The sequence below is a fragment of the Alligator mississippiensis genome, chromosome 1 (genome assembly GCF_030867095.1).
Source record: "Alligator mississippiensis isolate rAllMis1 chromosome 1, rAllMis1, whole genome shotgun sequence".
Taxonomy (NCBI): domain Eukaryota; kingdom Metazoa; phylum Chordata; order Crocodylia; family Alligatoridae; genus Alligator; species Alligator mississippiensis.
In genome coordinates this window covers 305,660,669-305,681,293 of record NC_081824.1, presented here as the reverse complement: position 1 = coordinate 305,681,293, position 20,625 = coordinate 305,660,669, and the positions used below count along the sequence as shown (strand labels likewise).

General features: G+C 41.9%; 1 long non-coding RNA gene across 1 annotated transcript in view; it reads left to right on the top strand.

Moving 5' to 3' along the window:
- The window catches only part of LOC132247738 (uncharacterized), a 33,266-nt gene extending 13,188 nt beyond the window's left edge, over positions 1-20,078 (top strand). Inside the window, exons 2-3 of the long non-coding RNA XR_009459112.1 lie at positions 14,361-16,746; positions 18,909-20,078. This is a non-coding gene — a long non-coding RNA (uncharacterized LOC132247738). The remainder of the gene's footprint in view (positions 1-14,360; positions 16,747-18,908) is intronic.
- The last annotated feature ends 547 nt before the right edge of the window (positions 20,079-20,625 follow it).

Here is a 20,625-nt window from a genome sequence, read left to right as displayed (position 1 = left end):
GCCTGTGCTCCTGCCAAATCTGACAGGTTCTACTCGACTCTAGCACCAGAGCTACAGGAAACTGCAGAAAAATCATGACAGTTTTCTCCCTCTCTTTCTATGGTTCTCCATCCCTCCTTCAGTAAACAGATAGGCCTTCTTTAAGTAGAGATTCAAGTTGTTATATTTTAGTTGAAGCATTTTTGGTGCGACTGAGATGGGAAAGTATTTAACAGTCATTAATGGAGGTTTTCACATTTAGCCCTCCCATAAGAATCTATGCCTTCTGGGGCCCCAACTGGATATAGCCTAATAAATGGCAGCAGAAGGTTGCTTTCACCTTTGTGCCCAAAAGAAACCAACTGGACACAATGGCTGACTCATATACTGAAGTCAAATGGAGGACCTGGGTTTTCTATCAGTGATGAGGGTACACTAGGGTCAATCCACTGAGTAAAACAAAGCTTATGGTTTGTACCCATGAACGCCAGTTTTGGCCCTGAAAGTCAAACTGCAGCCCTTGATTAACTAGTTTACTCTATGGAGCCTCTGCTTGAGCCCTGTGTGATATGAACAATATGATTCCACCATGCTCAGGCCCCTCATTTTTTCTAATTAACATTCCAAAGATTTTGTTTTCTTAAAAAAGGCAAAAACTTGGGCTGCTTGGGGGATGTATTAATTGGGTTGGACCACTCTGCTTCAAACACATGCCCTCCAGACACAACATATAGCTGTTTGGCTAAAATGAGGGTGTTAGTAATACCCCAACACACAGATTAAAGTCTTTGAATCAGGATGTGCCTAAAACACAATAGCATTTCATGTGGCCGGTACTTGTTGTATTTTGAGCAGGTGGCTGGATACAATCTTAACCTTGGGAATCTATCCTACTGTCCCAACTTATTGATAGTCTCTTTATTAACCTATGTTTTATTTTTACCACCTGCATTTCAATTAGAGAAATACAGTGTCCATTCAACTATGCTTCCATCACTTCATATATACTGGGTATTCTGTATAAATGAAAAAAAAGTGAGTGCGTATGTTTAGAATATACATACTGTTATATCTCATGCTTTGTAGTTTGGAGCAATTTGAACTCAAATTAACAGAATCCTTTGCTTTATGTGACGAGAGTAGGCATCTGATGATCCTCACAGGAAGTTAAGGTCAAGACTCTAAGTGAAGCTAACGTTGGAAAGTTTTGAAAACTGATGAGCAATTCTGGGATTTCAAGGGCAGCGGAAGTAGCAGAAGGAGATGTCATTTATTTATTTATATAGCAGACATACAAGAGGTCTCAGTCATGCATCAGGGCACTACTTTGCCAGGTGCTAGCCCTAATATGTTGTCTGTCACACCGATCGACAATTTACCATGATGACACCCTCCACCCCCACCCCTAGCTTGCAAGCAAGTGGGCTAGTGAACTATGTGAGCTCCATACTTGAGAGCAGGATTTTTGTCAGGTTTAATGCCATGCTGGTTTTTAAGAATGGAGCCATCAGGCAGAGCTGAGGCACAACATGGCATGCATCACAATGCACACCCACACACAAGACTGGAGATCTAATTTCAGTTCTACAAGCTGTGACAGTGTCCCTTTCAACACCGTTATAATTGCACCTGTTAGAACACCACCTCTTTATCCCACTTAATGTATTGTGGCACTCACAATGGTGTTATAATGACAGTTGACAGATCCCCTATCTCTGCAGATATGTTGCTGTTGGTTGCAGGTGTTGCTAATCTGATAATGTTATTTTTGTTACACGCACTTTTGTCTCTGCTAAATGACAAGTAGTAGCATGTACTCTGCTTTCTGGCACTTCCCTTTCAAGCTTCACAGTTGTACTTGCAATTTCACCTCCTGAGTGTATCAAAGTTATGCTCGCTCCTTTGTGATGCGGTGGCAGTTCAATCATATGGAAGGATGTGCAGTGGCATTCACAGGTAGTGATTGGCATCAGGCATACCTCATTATTCTGTCATGGAGTCAGCACGGAAATCGATGGGAAACAAAGTGCAGTCACCTGAAAACGATTGCAAATTTCTTCCTGTTGATTGGTCTGCCAAACCTGTGATAAAAAATGAGTTACGCCAGATGTGGGTACACTTGTGGGTATGTTTCCCTCATCAAAATGACGCATATAGGTGGCAGACACGACAGTACAAGGGGGAACAGAACATTACCTCTTGCCTACAATAGGCATTTGTAGAACTGTAGCAAATAGGCCTGCATGTATAGGAGCCACAGTCAAATGCACCCATAGACACTAGGGTCATTGCTGGAAATTGCACCCAGAGACTCGGTCCCATAAGTATATAGACTGCTAAAACTTAACTACATGGCAACAATCTATTTTAGGTCATGACCGCAAGCACAACACCACTATTAGACAAATTTGCACTGATGCCTGAAGTCCACAGTGTTTCCAGTCCTACCCAGTGGCTATGATGTTTGAAAGGGCAGGCTGCCATGATTCATTAAAAAAAAAAAAATAGTACCCCTTGTAAGACATGAATTCTTTATACCACAGAAACTTGGGCCTGGTCATTTAACCTGGGGAACAAGGAATTGATGCACTGGCCTAGAATGTGAGACCAAACCCAATTGAATGTCTGGTCATGTTAATAATGCAGTTTCCTATTTTGTGTCAGATTAAAGATGTCTCCTTTAGCTCAAGTTGTGGAAGACTGTTGTTTTTAGAAATTATAGTCCTGGGTCCAGTCCCTGCTAGTACAGCAGTCCCCTCTGAAGGGACTGTAAATCTGCAGTTCTCACATGTCCTGCAGTGCCACTCTTTCTGTTGACTCTTAGTTTCTCTTACCCATGGAGACATAAAGCAGTGGCAGAACCAGAGCAAGGAAATACAGCCAGGTAAAAGAGTACTGCAGTGTCAATGCCGTTTCCCTCAGAAGCTATTTATTATTAGTGAAATAAAAAAGCTATTCTAAAGCCTATCTCAGCATCAGCAAAATACCACTTGGCTCCCGGAGTGGGAGGCACTCATTTTTTAAGTCTGGAAAAGAGCAACCGGAGAACGAATTTCTCCTGAATGAAATATACGCTACAACCACCTAAAAAGTAACATGGAAATGGTTACTGAAGGACCTGCAAGAACCACAATGTGAAAGTCATCCACCATCCTTAAAAATCATGTGAAATATGGAAGAGATTGGGAAAAGATTCATTCTGCAGTAAGAACTGCACAGGATAGGTAGTCAGGTAGAACATGACAAAAGAAATGGCCTGTTCTTTCTGATGCCTGATCATGCAGTGCTGCTTTCCAGACTAAGCAATGATGACATCCTTTATAGAAGTCATAAGAATCCTTTACAGAAATCCTTTGCTGGATCAACTAAGCCACAAATGGTCAAGTCAGTCCTTCTGCATGCTTGTGGTTCTGCCAGGCCGACTGGCCTGTGGGTGTTTGAGCCATCCTGACTAACCTTTCAGAACTCATAAGAATATTTGAGGATAAGTATGTCCCGAAAAAATTACCCGGGAGAGCTCCATCTTCTGCAGAAGGACCCAAAAAAGAAGAGAATATTCATCAAGGATATCTTTATAAACTTAAAATTAAAAAAATAGTTTTGCTCAGTTGGAATATTACAAAGGTCCAGCATTCCATGTCAATGATTTTAGGCTGCAAAAATACAAGTTTGTGAAAATCTGTTCCAACGGCATAGCGGGACAGCTTCACGCCACGGTTGCTAATGGCAGTGGCATGGCTAGCTGCCATTATAACAGCATGCTTCCACCCCCAAAGGTGGTGCCTGGGGCTATTGCCCCAGATACGCTTCCTCAGTTATGCTGCAGGTCTGTTTGTGGTTTGGACAGAATACTAGAAAAAACAATAACCAATGCCAAGCAGCAGAATAAACAGAAATGCAAACACAAGATCCCAGTGAGAGACAGAGCTCATGCAATTGTAAACAGAGTGGAACTAGCAAAGAAAAAAGTGCACTCAAAATCAAAAGGGGAAAAGCTGTTAAACAAGGAATGATATCAGCAATGCAGTAGCTGGCACAAGGATTAAAAATAAAATGTCCAGCCAGATGTCAGGCAGAAAGGCAGAGTTTGTAACAAGTGCAGCTACTTTGCCAAAATGTATACACATGCAGGAAAACGCAGGCATTTAAGATAAAATGTGAGGAGTCTTCAAATGAAAGGGAAGAGCTGGTGTTGACCACTCCAAAATGGGATGCTGCAAACTTCAGATTTAGAGGTAATGAAAATATGCACAAATGATCCTCGTGGATGCATCTAGTGCAAATACTGCAATTACTTCAGCACAAACTCAGGAGCACTTTGAGCTGGAGTGAGCTGCTCTCAGGTGCAGCGTCTCTGTGTGTGCCTGGGGCAGCAGCACTTTGAGCCAGGGCAGAGCATACGTGAGCTAGCAAGAAGGCTTGTGGGGGGGCAGGTCAGCCCTGGGCTCCAGGTGCCAGAGGGGCTGGCTGGGACACAAGGGTGCCAGACATGCAGAGCTGTGTGGCTAAGCAACAGGTAGGAGCCTGGTCCCTGCCCAGTCACCACCTACAAGATAGTGCTGTCCCCAACAGTATTATCCTATTGCCAAGTTAGTCATAGAATCATAGGAAGTTAGGGTTGGAAGGGACCTCAGGAAATCATCTAATCCAACCCCCTGCTCAAAGCAGGACTGTCCCCAACTAGATCATCCCAGCTAGGGCTTTGTCAAGGCAGGCCTTAAATTAGTTTACTACATCTTAATACTGGTGCATGTGTAGACTGTGATGCTTTAGTGTGGAGCTAATTAGTCAACTCCACAGTAAACCACACATGTAGATGCACCCCATGTGAGCTAAAGAAAGAAATGGTGGCAGGTAGTAATAGAAATGTACCTGGAAGGAGTAACAGAAAAGGGGAGAAGGTTTAGTTCAAAGGATTCAACTCAAGAGCTCAAGAATGAGAGGGACAATCCCTGGGCTGGCTAGCGTGAAAAAAAATCATTGAGGGTGCAGACAGATATAACAACTGAAACATTTCCAAGTGAAACACACTTGGAAACATTTCATAAAGGAAATGTTTTAGCCAGGAAGGACATATACATCCCTGGCTAACGTGTCCTGGCTGAAGGGTTTCAAAGGCTGCAGCCTCTGCAGGTGGCACTAGAACAGGCTACAACAATCAGGGGCTTGGCTCTTCATTCCCCCTCTTCCCGGGGCTGCAAACCAAGAGCCCAGCAGAAAGATAACTGGAAGGCAGGTGGCGGAGGGATCCCTAGCCCAGGTCCTGGTGCTGGGAGTCTGAGACTCTAATTAAATCCTCTCTGCCTCTCCTATCCCCCTTTCAGCTGAGGAGAGAGTTACAGGGGGCTGGAGCAGAAGGGCCAAGCTCTGGTGGCAGTGGACCCCCTTCCCTCCCAGCACTTGGCAGGGGGGAGTAGTGGATGGGGGGAGGTAAGCCCAGCTCTGGGCCTGATAGGGGTTATAGTGGGAACCCACCAGTGCCTTAGGACCTGGAGCCCTACCCAGTGGCTGGACAGTGCTACCTCTTCCTCCTTGCATGGCAGATGTAACCTGAAGTGAAATGCACCAGAGTGGTACGTCATGTTAAGAGGTCCTGTTTTGCAGTGTTTCAAATGCTTCTGGAACACTTCTGTACCAGCTGCACATATGAAAAATTTTAAAGGCTTATGAAACATTTTAATTGTCTGCCCACACCCTGAATTGCAGTAGCACACAGAGGAACATAGTCTTCAGTTTACATGGTCACAAGGTGCTTGGCATAGTAAATAAGGGGGTTACACCTCTGTACCAGACATGAATGAACTAAGTTGCCGGGGTCGTTTGACCCCAGTACTTTTTCCTGCCATGGCAGGGGGTCGGACTTGATGATCTGCTCAGGTCCCTTCTGACCCTACCAACTATGAAACTGCATCATTGTGAACACATGTTAGCAGGAAAAGGTGATGTCCAAGATCCAGTTATGGGAGGATGCAAAATGTTTCACTAGCCCTAGAAAGAGTGCGAGAGAGAGATTTAAGGAGAGCTGTGAAACGTAAGAGCTGTTGGCATTACTCACAGAATATAAAAAGCTTGGGGATATTGCTTAAGAATTGTACTGGAGGAAAGAGGAGGGCAGGAAGTGGAATCAATCCTGCCTGGACCCCAGCAAACTTTCAAAGGAAATAATTTCCATTTGACTGCAAGGTCTATAATGTTTACTGATAAGGTAGAGGCCAAATTCTTCAGTAAATTGGAATAGCTTGCAGGATTGTTATCAGGTTCCTTTGGGCACAGAAAGCTCTAAGGTATGTACTTTCAAGCTAATAAGTGTGTACTTTCAAGCTAATGCTTTTTCTTTGGACGGCCATCCCTATTGGAGGTATTTCATGGTACAGGGTCCCAGACTCACAAAGCACTCACAGGAGTGAAAATCCTTGATGATCATGCATCACAGTGGGGCAGCACACCCACTGAACTTACCAGACCATGGAGGGTACTGAACATACAAAGGGACACAATCTTAAATTGAGCAGAGCTGCATGTCACTGGCAAGCCACTTAAATTAGTTACGTAGCAGAGACATTGATCACAAAGTGAATGGTGCTAGATGATTTGAAGATTCAAGCAATACTGAACATGTGGGCAATCAAAGGAATTCAGAGATTGCAAGGCAAGTTGAAGTAGGTCAGTAAATCCAGACCTAAAAGTGAGCTTAAACAACTACCAAAAGAAGTCCCTTTACATGGAGAAGGGATGAAGAAGATAGAGCACAAGAAGAGATATTCCAAGGAGTTGAAACATTTACTAACATCATAATCAGTGCTGGAATTCTGTGCCATGTTGAAAGGAATTGCATTTTCACAGATGGAACAAAAAGGATGGTTGGGCACTGTATTACTCTAGACAGGGAGATGAATGGACACCTTGTGACAGGGGACTGTCACAAGGCTGGTCTAATCATTGGCCCACCCATCTGTCTGTCTTGGGCAGTCCGCCCACCTGCCTTTGAGGCAACTAAAATAGATGTTAACAAGGGGGGAGGCTGCCCATTTACTGCCCGATGCCAAGGACATAATATACAGCTCCAAGCCTCCCCTTACACTGTGTCCCATGCCTTGCAGATGGCACCACTATATGGCTCTGGCCCCACACTGGGCCCCATTATATTCTAGTCTGATATGTCGGAACCCGTCCTGAATCCCTCTTACTCAGGCAGCCTAACCTCCACCATCATGCAGGGCTGCAAATTCCCTAGACCCCTTTCCCTCTCGGCAGTGGCCCCCTCTGGGACCTTTGGCTTTGTAGGTCCTGGCCTCGCCTCTAGGGCAGTCACAACTCCAGGCCCCCTGGCTCTGGCCATCCCTCGTGATGGGCGTCCTTGCCCTTTGACCGTTCTGGTCCTGGCCCCAGCATTGACCAGTCAAGTGTTTCCTGGCTAGGTTCTTGAGCAGCTAGCCCTCACTTTCATAGGGGTCTGCCTTCTCAGGCCCCTTTGGGCAACTGGACCAAAATTTATTATTTTTCTCCAAGTTGAAAAAGATGTTAAACTACCGAATTGTAATACAGCTCACTCAATCTCCAAGACTGGACTATGCACAGTCCTTCAGGCCCACCTACGTGTATCCTGTTCTATGCAGCCCACTCACGTATACCCCTTCACTGGGGCCACTACACCTCCCCTCACTGGGGCTACTAGGCCATACACCCCTTGGGCCTTTGATGACATGCCTGGACCCCGCACCTGTCCCCTCATGGGGGCTGAGACTGTATGGTAGCCCATACTCGCCTTTCACTAGGGAGGCACTGGTGTGGCATTTCTTGAGGACCAACCCAACACAGGCAGCCCTGCCACACAATCCTTCGCAAGCAGGGTGTAGTTTTAGGTTATTCCTCAGGACCAGGAACCTCCTCCATCCCCATAGTTCCTACCTTTAACCACCAGGTGCTTTGAGGGGGAGCAGCTCTGGCTGGGAATGTTATCCCTTTGGCTCTCTCCAGCAACTGATCACTTAGCTCTGAGGGTCTGGGTTTATACTGAGTCTGCTCAGCCCCATCCTCCAATCCAGGAGCCCTCTTGCAGTCATGTGGCCAACTCATTAAGCCACACTGCACCTGCTGGCTGCTCCACAGCCTGTTCAAGCCTTGTGAAGTGGCAGGCACTAAAGGTGCCCTGCTACACACCTGTAAATGCATGTTGTAACAGCCATGGTAATGATAAAGGACATAAATTAAAAGGGAAAAAGAGATATTGGTCCTTGAATGCAACTAGACAAAATTTTATGATTTTCCTCCAGCCCCAAAACTGATGCTACACTACTGAATTGTAATACACAAGAAAGGACACTGAGTAGCACCACTAAGGAGACAGCGATTGCTTTAGTAAATATGGCAGAAGTTGGGCCAGGGCACCGTCCAGTAACTACAGGCATACTGTTAAGTGTGTGAGTTCAGCTTGATGAGAGACAGTCACATGATTTGGAACTCATAGAAGCAAGGCATATGAACTTGATAAAATATATGCTGTATCATCAGTGATATGGAATGAGTTGGAAAGAAAATGCAGCCTAGATGAAATGCTGCAAGTGATAACAAAATCAAAAAGCAAATGATGGAAAAAAATCAACCCTTTCTACCTACATATTCCCAACATAAGTTTTCAGTTACTTGGATATTATTCAGGAAAAGTACAGCTATTGTATTTCCCATCATGATAAGAAGTAAAATTTATTGTTAGAAAGGGGAATGGAGAAAGTCTTATTCAGGGTTTGAATTACACTTTGCCTCTTGGGGGGGGAGTCTGCAACAAAAATTAAACCAATTCATTGATTAACAAGACCACCTAAGTGAAGGAGCAATCCAATCGGAGACACTCCCCCCCCCCCGGTTATGAATTTTCAAATCCTAGAGGGGGACTCTCATCTCTAATGAGGGGGCTCACCCCCCCTGAGCTCCTCCTTAATTCGCACCCTGGTCCTATTCCAATCACAAGGGAATAGTGATGCCATTGAAATGGGATGCAAAGGAGGAGCCTTCCTAAAGAATAGTGGGGATAACAGGAAGAGCAGCTGAGCTCATCTGAATTACCAACAGTTCCCCAAGACAAAGTCAAATTTCCTTTGTTGACCCAAGAAATCAGTTTACTTGATCACAATGGACCATTTTTGGCAACTTTCCAGAAGTACTGATACTTGATAATACCACAACTTCAGTTGTGATTGGGCAAGTCTAAGCATCCTTGAACTGCAAATATGGTAATAATGCCTCAGATTTCAGGAACAGAAAATCCCAGGACTTTGCTAAATCATTTATGGGCTTTAGTATAAGCCCCTGGCTCTTTAGATACCCATGCTTCTTTAGGACCAAATCTGCTCTGGGTATGAGTGGTGGCCTGGCTTTGATCACTGACTCTGTATGCTGTCTTCTTTCTTTAATGAGTGAAATCTGGCTTGAGACACTCCTGTTTTGATCTAGTCAATGTCACTCTTAAACTCAGTAGATTATGTTCAGAACACTCGGTGATTCTGCTTAAAAACTGCATAATATCCCCATTCTTCAGTTGCCTGGAGTCCTCCTTCATGAGTTGTCCTACAGCAACACAGGTCTTGCCAAGTTTGACAGGTGGTTATTGTTCTCTGGTAGTAGCTGCTGGATATGTTTTTATAGGAATTAGGACAATTTGGGATGTTTTCTTTAAATGAATATAGTAGCCTGTAATTTCATATATTCGTTTTTGCCCATTTTTTCTGTATGTGCCAAGAATTTCCTTTCTATAGAAAATGAATATGCATTGATTTGTAGTAAAAAAGCCTTTGCTGCTTTTAGCTTAATATGGAGAAAATAGCAAGCACTATCAGTATGAAAATCAACAGTTTAAGAATTTGGGCTAGGATTCTGGAACGAGCCAGAGGCAGCTAGGTGCCAAAATTCCAGAGAAACGCAGTAGAAAATGGGCTTCTGACTCTTTCAGGTTACTTTGAAAACTTCATCCTTAGAGTTTGAGAATAACTTCCAGCAGCATTTTAGCAAGGGTTAGTAATTACTAGTGTGGGACTTCCAGTTAAGCTAAGCAACAGTTAAGCTAAGGCTCTGAAGAGGAGCTTGGGAAGAGCAGGCCCCACTGATCACTGAATAACCTGATCAAAAGGTAAAAAATAAAAATAAACATTAAGAACCAAAGAAGCTGATCCAAACCAAGGAGTAGCAAGCAGTAGCTGGATGACTCCAGAAGTGATGTAAAAAGTAAGAACCCATTAACGAGGCAGAGATAAAAAGTACTAAACATGCAGGTGTGCAAACTTGGCAAAAGAGTGAAGTGGAAATGGACAACTTGATAGAAAGTTAGATAAACCTTAGCATGAGATTAGGGCACTTCAACTATTAATATAGGGGCTGTAAGTCTTGTTTTTCCTAGTGACATAAGGGCATATAATTGATGCACAGTGTTGCTACCATTGTCCTGGGAAGTTTTACTGATGGGGTGCCTGCTAAACAGACTAGCTGGTGTACTGTCCAAATGACAGTAAACCTCACTGAGCTTCTGGCACTTAACATGAATTTGAGTCACTCTTGCACTGTACCCAGGCTCCAGGAGCACTCTTGGAACACACAGTTCCAAGCGGCCTGAACACCGAGAGTGAAAGCAAGCAAGAGGCCACCTGAACACCCCCACACCTCTGAACAACACCTAGTAAATATTTATATAATCGCAAATTTTCTAACACTGTAAAATGTAAAGATAGAGCTTGCAATAGATAATCCTGCTGCAATTTTATGATATAAAAGAAACTGTAGGTTTTAACCAAGTCTAATTTTCCTGTGTGAAAGCTAGGTTGAATTTGGACAAAGGTTAGACCTCATGTACAATGGGAATTAGTCCTAATCCATATTCCTAATCCACACAGAAACCATGGTGGAGTTTATTCTGTTTTCAAGCCATTTCTGTTTCTGGCTATTACCATTGTTTTTCTTCTGTGCCTTTTCAAAAGTTTAAGTAGACCAAATTCTTAGGTCCAGCTTCAGAGATTTACAAAGAAGCTGAAAAACTGCTCTAAAAAGACAGTTCAAGATTGTCTCCATAGAAGAATGACATAAAACTGAAAAGCCAAAGCCAAATACAGATGGGGCCCACAGCATACTTTCAGTTCTTTGGCTGGCACAGCCCCTATGGCATAACTGCAGCTGGTGCAACTTGGAGTAGCCCTTAGTGTAAACTTGTTGGTGTATCTGATGGACTGGCTCAAGGGTAGCTGCATATGTATGTTCAAGAGGTATTCCTGTTGATAGGCCACTTACAGGCATCAGTTCTAGAACTTCTTTAAGGCTAGAGATGTATCACTATCTTTTCCTTATATGGATTGCATCCAAATTTTGGTCCCTATATACCTACCTACACTTCACCAGTCACATGATGCAATGTATCTTTAAGGCTTAATCTCTCTTTAAATTTAGTTTTGGAAATGATTCTCTTTCAACTATCTGTTTATCTGAACTGGCTCTGACCACATACTGCTCCTGCCCAGGTTTACTGACACATTGATCCTCATCACCAGTTTAGTTAAACTGATGGCTAACACCTGATGGCTCAAATGGCATTATCTCCAAGTGTAGATAAGTTTATCTCCAAGTTTAGGCCTAAATCTGGGAAGTGGGAAAGAAGTGGTTAATTCTTTGCAGCCTGATTCCAGTACAAGGTTATGCAAGAAAATCATCACTGAATTGCCACTGAATCTCTGGAAAAAAATCAAGGAAAAGGAAGTGTTTGGAAGCATCTTTTTCTTTGCTAATCATGTCTTGCAAATCCAATTTATTTAGCAATTCCCTGTGCATACTCACTGTAAGAAATAATAATAATAATAAAAATACCAATGAAATGCTGTATATGGAAACTAATTAGTAAGTGTTACAGCATTCCTTATGCATGTTTACCAGACTGCAGAGGGAACGCTCAGCTCTGTGTGCTGACAGCAGATGAGTAATGAATGGAGGCTTGACCTCCTTTAAACAGATAATGACCCAACAAATTTAGAAATCTGTAATAAAAAATAAAGCAAAAGGCAAGGTTCTCTCTTTCTTTCTCTCTCATGGCATGCACACACAGAGCCTCTATAACTAAATACTTATGTAAGAACATCTTAAAAAAACAAAACTAATACTGTCCTAAAATTTAACAGCATAATGCAGCATAGCAGTAATTCCCTTAAAAGCAACTTGATGGAAACTTTCTCAGCCTTTGAACAGCACAATCAGGATTCAAATCCTGGAAGAGTGGCAGTGAAGAGTCTGATTTTGATCCCAGGCCTGTATTTGGTGTGCATTGTATCTGGCAGACCTGGTATGATTGTGTACACTGTGTATCTCATAAAATCAAGTACCTTGTTTAGGCATACATATAGCACAGCTGTGATCCTTATTCAGCAGCTTGCATTGTGAGTATAGCCCTTGGCAAGGGCCTGAAATTGGGGTCTGCTATCTACAGCAGTGTTAACAATTGGATGTTAACCAAAGGATATTGAATCAGACCTTCAAAACTGAGGTCCTAGTTTACCTGCCTCATATTGAAGAGACCAGGGCATATTCTACAAGAGTAGGAATTCTCCTGAATCATCTTTACATCAAATTTCTCAACCCTCCACTGTTGGTTAGTATGTTGTGCCCCATCTGGTTGCTGCTCTCCTGTTCAAGAGCCAACAGCATTTCAGTAGAGCTGCCTGAATATAGTTTGCAAGTCATATTGGGATTCTTGGATGAAAATTACTGCAGAAGTGAAAAAAAAATATTTGTGAAGCCCCATGAGATTCTTTGCAATGAAAGCTGCTGTGCAAATGGCAAGTTATTGCTGTTATTATTTTATTATTCATTTGTATTGATATTATCTGTATAGTTACACAGGTACCAAAATACTTGGTTCAATTAACTATGAACTCACTTTCTGCTTCATTTTCTAACTCCTACTTTTCTTCTGAATCACAAAACCAAAAAGCCCCTAATTAACAGTTATAATGCTAGACTGCACCTTAACCTATGCTATAAATTAAAGCCAACCCAGATTACTATAGATAGTTTATAGATTCATAGATGCTAGGATCGGAAGGGACCTCAACAGATCATTGAGTCCTACCCCCTGTCTGGGCATGAAAAAGTGCTGGGATCAGATGACCCCAGTCAGATGCCTGTCCAACCTCCTCTTAAAGCCCCCCAAGGTAGGGGAGAGCACCACCTCCCTTGGAAGCCCATTCCAAATTTTGGCCATTCTTACCGTGAAAAAGTTTTTCCTGATGTCTAGCTTAAATCTGCTTTCTGTCAGTTTGTGACCATTGTTCCTTGTTACCCCAAATGCGCCCTGGTGAACAGAGTGTCTCTGGTTCCTCACTGCCCCTCCCAAAGAATTTGTAGATGGCCACAAGATCACTTCTTGGCCTTCTCTTGTGCAGGCTGAAGAGATCCAGGTCCCTTAGTCTCTCCTCATAGGGCTTGGCCTGCAAACCCTTAACCATATGAGTGGCCCTCCTCTGGACCCTCTCGAGGTTATCCACATCCTTCTTAAAGTATGTTGCCCAAAACTGGACGTAGTACTCCAACTGCGGCCTAACAAATGCCGCATAGAGGGGAAGTATCACCTCCTTGGTTCTGTTTGTCATGCATCTGCTGATGCATGACAAATGGTGTTCACTTGTCTGACAGTTATTGGATAGTTACTGTTTTTTTCTTCTTAGGTGAGATTCAATGGTGTAGTTGGTTTGAGTGCTGTATTATCCTTTTTATCATAAGCTTTATTCTTTCTTAACTACCTGTAGTTTGTCCTGGGTATGATCATAAACTTTCTGATTGGAGGGCCTGGTGGCAACATGGTGGGGTTACTCATGGTGAAGTAGCTCCTATAAAATGCCACAGTGTTGCAACTTGCAGAGTAAGGCAAGTGTAGGGCACCTCAAAACCCTAGTCCCCACTATCTTGTGAGTACTTCTTGGTTGAAGAAAGGCTAAGAGATATCACCCTGACAGAAATGCACCCTTGCTGAGGTGTTAGGCAGTCAGCAGCAGTTCTTATCTGTTGATCTCTGGCAAAAGCTACAACCATTGAGGCACTGAATGTCTGGACTTGGTCTGGCCTTTGGATTCTGTCTCAAGAGGGGATGGTATGTCTTGGGGAGCCTCCACTCCTCATACTGTTGCCTGGGCCTATGTGTCAAAGGTCTTGGCATGGTGGTCTCAGGACTCCATACAAGTGAATTCGTCAGGCACCTGACTAGACCTCTTACAAGTACCCAATGATCCAGAGGATCAGCGGTTGCCTACCTGTGGTGCCTTATTCAAGCAAATCAGCATTTTCCTTTTCCTTGCTCCAATATGGTCTGTCTTGAACTTATTCTGTACTTAATTTGCTCTCTTGTAATTTCTCTTCAGGTGACTATGATGCCCTGTGTATCCAGTATGACAGTATCCATACTGCCAGGTTCTTCGGCCCATGCCAAACCCCACTGCAGTGGAGCTCTGCTGTATCTAAAGAGCCAACAGCAGAACCAGGACTTCCATAGCTAGCCAAAAACGATTTGCAGATTTCTTGTGGAAATTGGATGCTAGCTCAGAGATTTCCGCTATCCCACTGAATGGTGTTTCTACTCCAAATGTGTCTCTCTCATTCCATCAGTTGCCTTTTGTGTATCACGATACATATGGGGAACGGAGCATGGTGCAACCAAATTCACTTGTTTCTACCCACCAGAAGCCTCGCGAGTACAGCTGGGTGACTTTCTGAGGTGCGAGGGCAGGGGAAGTGTAGAGAATCCTTTTTTAAGGTGAATTAGCTTTGACTGTGTTAATACCCTTTTATACTTCTTATCCAAGTTGGAAGCAGTATAGCCCAAAAATGGCTGTAGAAACAGCAATTTTTAAATAGATGTTGGCAAATAGTTGTGGACAGTGAACTATGAATTCATGCACAGGATTGTTAACAAACAGAAATTCACTGTTACATTTACCCTCTTGAGGAGGAAACTCAGTACCCTAAGTTCTCTACATCCAATCAAAACTACCTTATATGCTTTGAATATGGAATACGCATATATTCCATATTCACAATAAACCACTCATACATAATTTACAGACCAACGGCAATTCAGTGAAATTATTCAGCAATTAATTTAGAATAATGAATAAATTTGAGAAAAATCGTGATCTACTCACGGACAATTACCAAAGAGGAAAAACTCCCACAAAATTGATCAAATGCATTATTCACTGTCATTGAACATTATTCACCTGGCTGTTCTCCCAAGACTCAATGTGTAAATCATGTCAGTCATAAATACGAAGAGACTTATTTGCCAAACATGTTGAGTAGTAGCAGTGGCGCTGAGCTAATGGCTACCGTTTTATCACACTTTTAGCACTAAATCTGAACCTCACCTATTGCTGAATGGCATTGAATGGGTCCTTTTCAGAGATATCTAAACAGCTAAAGAAAGGTTTTCAGATGAACCACAGATAGCTCATGTGTCCACTAATGATTTATTCCCTTCCCATCATTATCGACAAGGATAAAATACAGGATCTCTGAGCTGAGGTTGTCTAGCCATTATAGTGCATAAAATATTGATGCAAATTAATGTAAAAAAGCTGAAGTTCTTGTAATTCTAGATACATAATAAAACTTCTTGATTTCTTTTAAAGCCTAGTCATTAAAAATGAGTACCAGATACCAGTGGGGAATTGCTGCTCTTGGAACATATTACCTCGCTAGTTGTACACCTTGGTAAACTTTAACTGTAATATCAGCCTTTACCACCAGATGGCAAAAGAGTGTCATTTTTCACATGTGTAGCAGCTGCACTGCTACTTCCAGCTCCAATTTATACTCAAACTTACAAATCCATGGGTATATAGGCCATAGTTTTGTGTAGAAAGTCTTAATTTTCATAAAATCCTCTTCTGTAGTTGCATAATCTCTCAAGCATTGTTATGTCCATCTCTGCACCTACTACCCTCCCTAATTCTCATGTATCTGATGGACTCAAGTGCATAACTAATGTGCTGAAGAGTATACTCCTATTTTAAGTTAGTTAAGTAGATTTTGTATCTGAATAGATCTCTGTAGATGACTGTTACCATATTTTCTTGCATACAACACACATTTATTCCCCCAAACTATCAGCTGGAAATTTTTGTGCATGCTATAGAAAATAAAATTGGTAAGAACAGTTCTGCCAGGAGCAAAAGTGAAAATAAAATGTACATGTAACTCACAGGGAACAGAACAATGAGCAGGCTCTGGTTCCTACCTGCTACTACTCAGTTACTATCTACAAGGAAATAACTTTTTTCTTCATTCTGCCTTTCAGAAATCAGGACTATATATTATTCCACAGCATGCTGTGTGTGAGAAAATATGGTATTACTATGTATTTTTTTATGGTAACCTCTAGGAGCTCCAGACATGGAGCAATGCCCTACTGTGCTACTTGCTATACATAGTACAGGGAACAAAAAAAAATATTGTCTGGACCAAAGAGCTTAAGGAAGCAAATCTGTATAAAGACTTGTATTTTCTTCTTCCCGCAGAGGAAGCAGAGTTTTCCATTTGGGAGTCCCATAGGGAAACATTTTTTGCTTTCAATTTTGCATTGGCCTGTGTGTTTCAGGTTTGTTTATGGTGTAAAAGAAGCTATCAGCTATGAATCCCCAGAATTAAGAATCCTGATTAAGACTCTGTCTTCTTTCTTATGTGCATATCATGATCATTTACATTAATGGACCTATTCCTGAAGAAAATGACCAAAGTCTATTGGACCGTGTAAGTCTAACAAAGGAAAATGCAGATGTATTTGGGGGCCAGTAAATTATACTTCCAGTTTGTTGTAAATAAATTGTGGGATGTTTGGATTAAAGTGAGTATGCTGCATGCAAATAAGATCATCCTCACCATTGACACTCCAGCACATCCATTTTGAGAGAAAGTCTGTGCCCCTACATTTTGAGTTGGGCTTCAGAGAGTTCCTTGTGCAGTTTCAATGTGGTGCTGGAGATGCACAAAGTCCAGGGCAGTATTTAAACTGCTGCAGTTCTTGGAGAGAAGAGATGATAATTTTGATATAGTCTAGAATTCAGAGTAGGGCACTGAGGCAGAAGAAAGCCTGTCTTGGGCACTGCACAGCCACTAAAGAAGAGTAAAAGTGAGGAGTCACTAACAAATGCAAAGTCCAGGACACTAATGTTCTTGCGGGCTAGAACAACAGATGTTGCTTTCAGCTGGTTTGTGCCTTTAGCAGGTATGATGCATTACACTTATACTCTGCTATTTGAATAATGCCATTTCACTGTGTATAAACCAACTTATAATACCAATGAAAAAATAGCCATGGACCATGAAACAAGTGGGAATGGATAATCAATTTTTATCACTAATATTGTGGGTAAGACCAATAACTCTGTGTGAGTTATGAAAGTCTTCCTTTGCTCCAGGTAGATGTGTCTGCGTAGTTAATCTCCTTTTACCTTACATTTTAGTCCAGACTAGTAATGGAAGCAGTGGAGGGTAACATTTTAAAACTAAAATCTTACCTTGCACATATTTCTTCTTTAAATTTAAGAATGTAAAATTCACAGAGTTGTGCTGGCAGCAGATGCATGGTAATAGTAGAGTAGAAGAATCTTTCATCTTTAAAAACCTAAGTCCAAATCAAGCTTAAATAACTGACAAGCAAAATGGGGCTATTGATTTCAATCAAGTCCCCATTTGGCTATGGCTAAGCCACCACAATAATAATGCTTCAGCACTTAAAGGGACAATGCCAACTGAAAGATAATGCAACATTGAAAACTGTTGGATTGTAGACATCCGTGCTCCATAAGTGGAGTTCCTTCTGAAACCAAGCGCTGTTCTGATCACGCCCTGCATACCAGACAGGTTTCAAACCCTCCTTCAGTTTCCTTCCAGCTGCCACTCCTCAGAAGCCCACCTGGTGAGCTAGTCATCCCTTTTTTGCAGAGAAATTTGATTTTTTTTTTCCCAAATCAGAATTAAACTAAATTTTCAAATAGCGAAATCCCCTCCAAAATAGAATTATCTTTCTCTGTAGAGTCCTGCACATTGGTAATCTTTTAATGTCAATCTCCTCACATAAAGTTAAATGTATCACAAGCTATCAATTGTATCAATATCAACTGATGCTGATATCAGTAGTTAGGCCTGGATGCTTCTGTAGCACTATAAATGTTGCAAAACCACTGCAAACCCTGAATAAAACAGGGTTAATATATCTTGAAATGACAGGATCAGACTTTAAAAACCATACTTTCAGAGGGCTCAAAACCATATTTTCAAAGGACTTGGGACCCGCATCTTAGACTGGACTTTTACAAGAACTCAGCTTCTATTTGAAACTCTAACAAAAGGTCAGATTTTTACGTGGCCGCTGCTACAGTTGCCAACCTTAAAATCTGGTCCAATCTGACCTGCTCAGGACCCACTCAGGAGCTAACAACAGAGCTGGGGAGTGGTACTGAAGAGCTCTTGGCTCCTGCCTTCTCTTGAATCCTTCAGACTGCTTTGCATCTGGCTCACTGCCCACACTACATGCGCTGCTGTCTGTGCACACAACACAGCTAAGGGAAAGGCTCAACGGCTGCCCAACTCTGCATTTCCTTACATTGGTGGATTTATGTCTGAAGTTTAATGTTCCTAAATGTCATTCTGAGTGATTTTATAGTGCTAGGTTAATAAACTGCTTAGCGCCACAGAGATACTGAACCGTGCATTGCTCCAGTTGCTAGGGTGAGCGCTCATTTTTTATTTAAAACCATACATGGGAAGAGCAGATTTTAGCTTCATTCTCAGGCAGCCCTACCCCGTGAATTCACATTTTGAATTTAAAAAAAAAATCTTTTTTCTTGTTCTTGCCAATGATGTTTAGTTCCTACTAACCCCTGTCTCTTTCCTGACTCATATATCTCCAGAGCCCATCTCTACAAAGCTCTGCCCATGCATCATGGAGGAAAGTATGAGAGAATAGCCAAAGAGCATAATTTATGCTGGACAAGTGCACTATGCAATTATTTTTATTGAGTTACATGGGAAAATCTCATCAGTTCAGAGACTCTTTGCGATGACTCAGACTCAAAATCCCCTAATGACTCTGATGTTCAACACTAATTTACTATCGGTCAAGAAACAGCCTCAGAACTGAAGCTATTTCTCTTTTCAGTTTGGGGATAGGAATAGACCAATGGACTGCACTGAGCCTTGGACAAATTTGGATCAGGATAAGAAATTCATTAGGCACACTGTCTCCAATACAACATAAACAGGATTGAAAAAGTTTGGATTTTGTACATATATTTTGAAAATAAATTTTAAAAGAACATTTTTAAAAGTTCCAGCTTGTTTCTTCAGTGCTTTGAGAGCTAAAAGATCCCATTTTAGAAGCATTTGTGTAGAGGCTGCAGAATCTTGGACATGGTTTGGGACATCTTTGGGGGAACCACAAAAGGGAGGTGGGGAACATAGTTCGGAATATTTCCTGACATGAATGGGTGTTGAGCAATCATTTACAAAAGAAAAGAATAAAACCTTCACAAGGAGGATACCCATTTACTTGGTCCGTTAATTTGTATGAAATAAAAAAAACCCCAAGTAGCTTTTGTTATAAGCTTCCCCCAAGGGACTCACAGGAGATAACCCATCAGTATTTTTGTATCTGCCCCCAGTGCTTACCGGTAGGCATCACATTTTCTTCCTTGCTAGTCTAACCACAGTTTCCAGATATATTCAATAAATCAGGAGTTAAAAGGAAAGAGTAGATGTGGGGAGCAGCTGTTTATTATCTGCACATCTCTGGAGAAGAATAATCCACACTGCATTTCCATGCCCACTTGAAATAGAATGCGACCATGACCCTGCAAGTGGCTCTTCTTGAATTGTTTCCTGCATCGTGTCTTACTCCAGTATTTTAATTGTTTGCTTACATCAGTTTCACTTCACACTATCACTTGTGTTGTTTAGGCGAATGAGGAGGCTGAGCTTTAAATAATACAGCACATGATTTTTATTTGCCATGTGGAATGATATTTTTTCACCTGATTTATGCCCCACCTGGACAAAATTATTTTTATGGCAGGCTTATTTCATTTGCTTCAGCACCCTTGCCTAAAAAAAAATGAACGCTTGTAGTCTGCCAATGACAGCGGACATTGAAATCAGGTTTGAATTGCACATTTATTACAAGGCTTAATTTCTTTCTACATGTGCAAATGAAAAATGCAATTGTCATAAACTAGCAAATGTGAGGTAATCCAGGAGAGAGTGGGCTTCAGTCTCTTCTCTTACTGAATACTGATACCATAAGATAAATTCCCTGGCAGATATAAAACACTGCACTTGAACAAATGCATTTGGCTGGAGCACTAGCCTAGGTTTGCCCTTTTTAGAGCATCGTCAAGAAGCATGACCTGGACCACAGCAAGATGTCATAGTGACAGCTTTGCAAAACTGGCAAAACAGTTTACAAGATGAATCACAAAATCTAGTCAATTTGCACCCTCTACAATAATCATGGAAAACTAAATGGTATGTTACTCACTATCAAATTAAATGAATTGTCTTGGGTAAAAAGGCTGGTATTGTTTCATGGGAATAATTTCCAGTATTTATCATGAAAAGTGCACATGCCATATG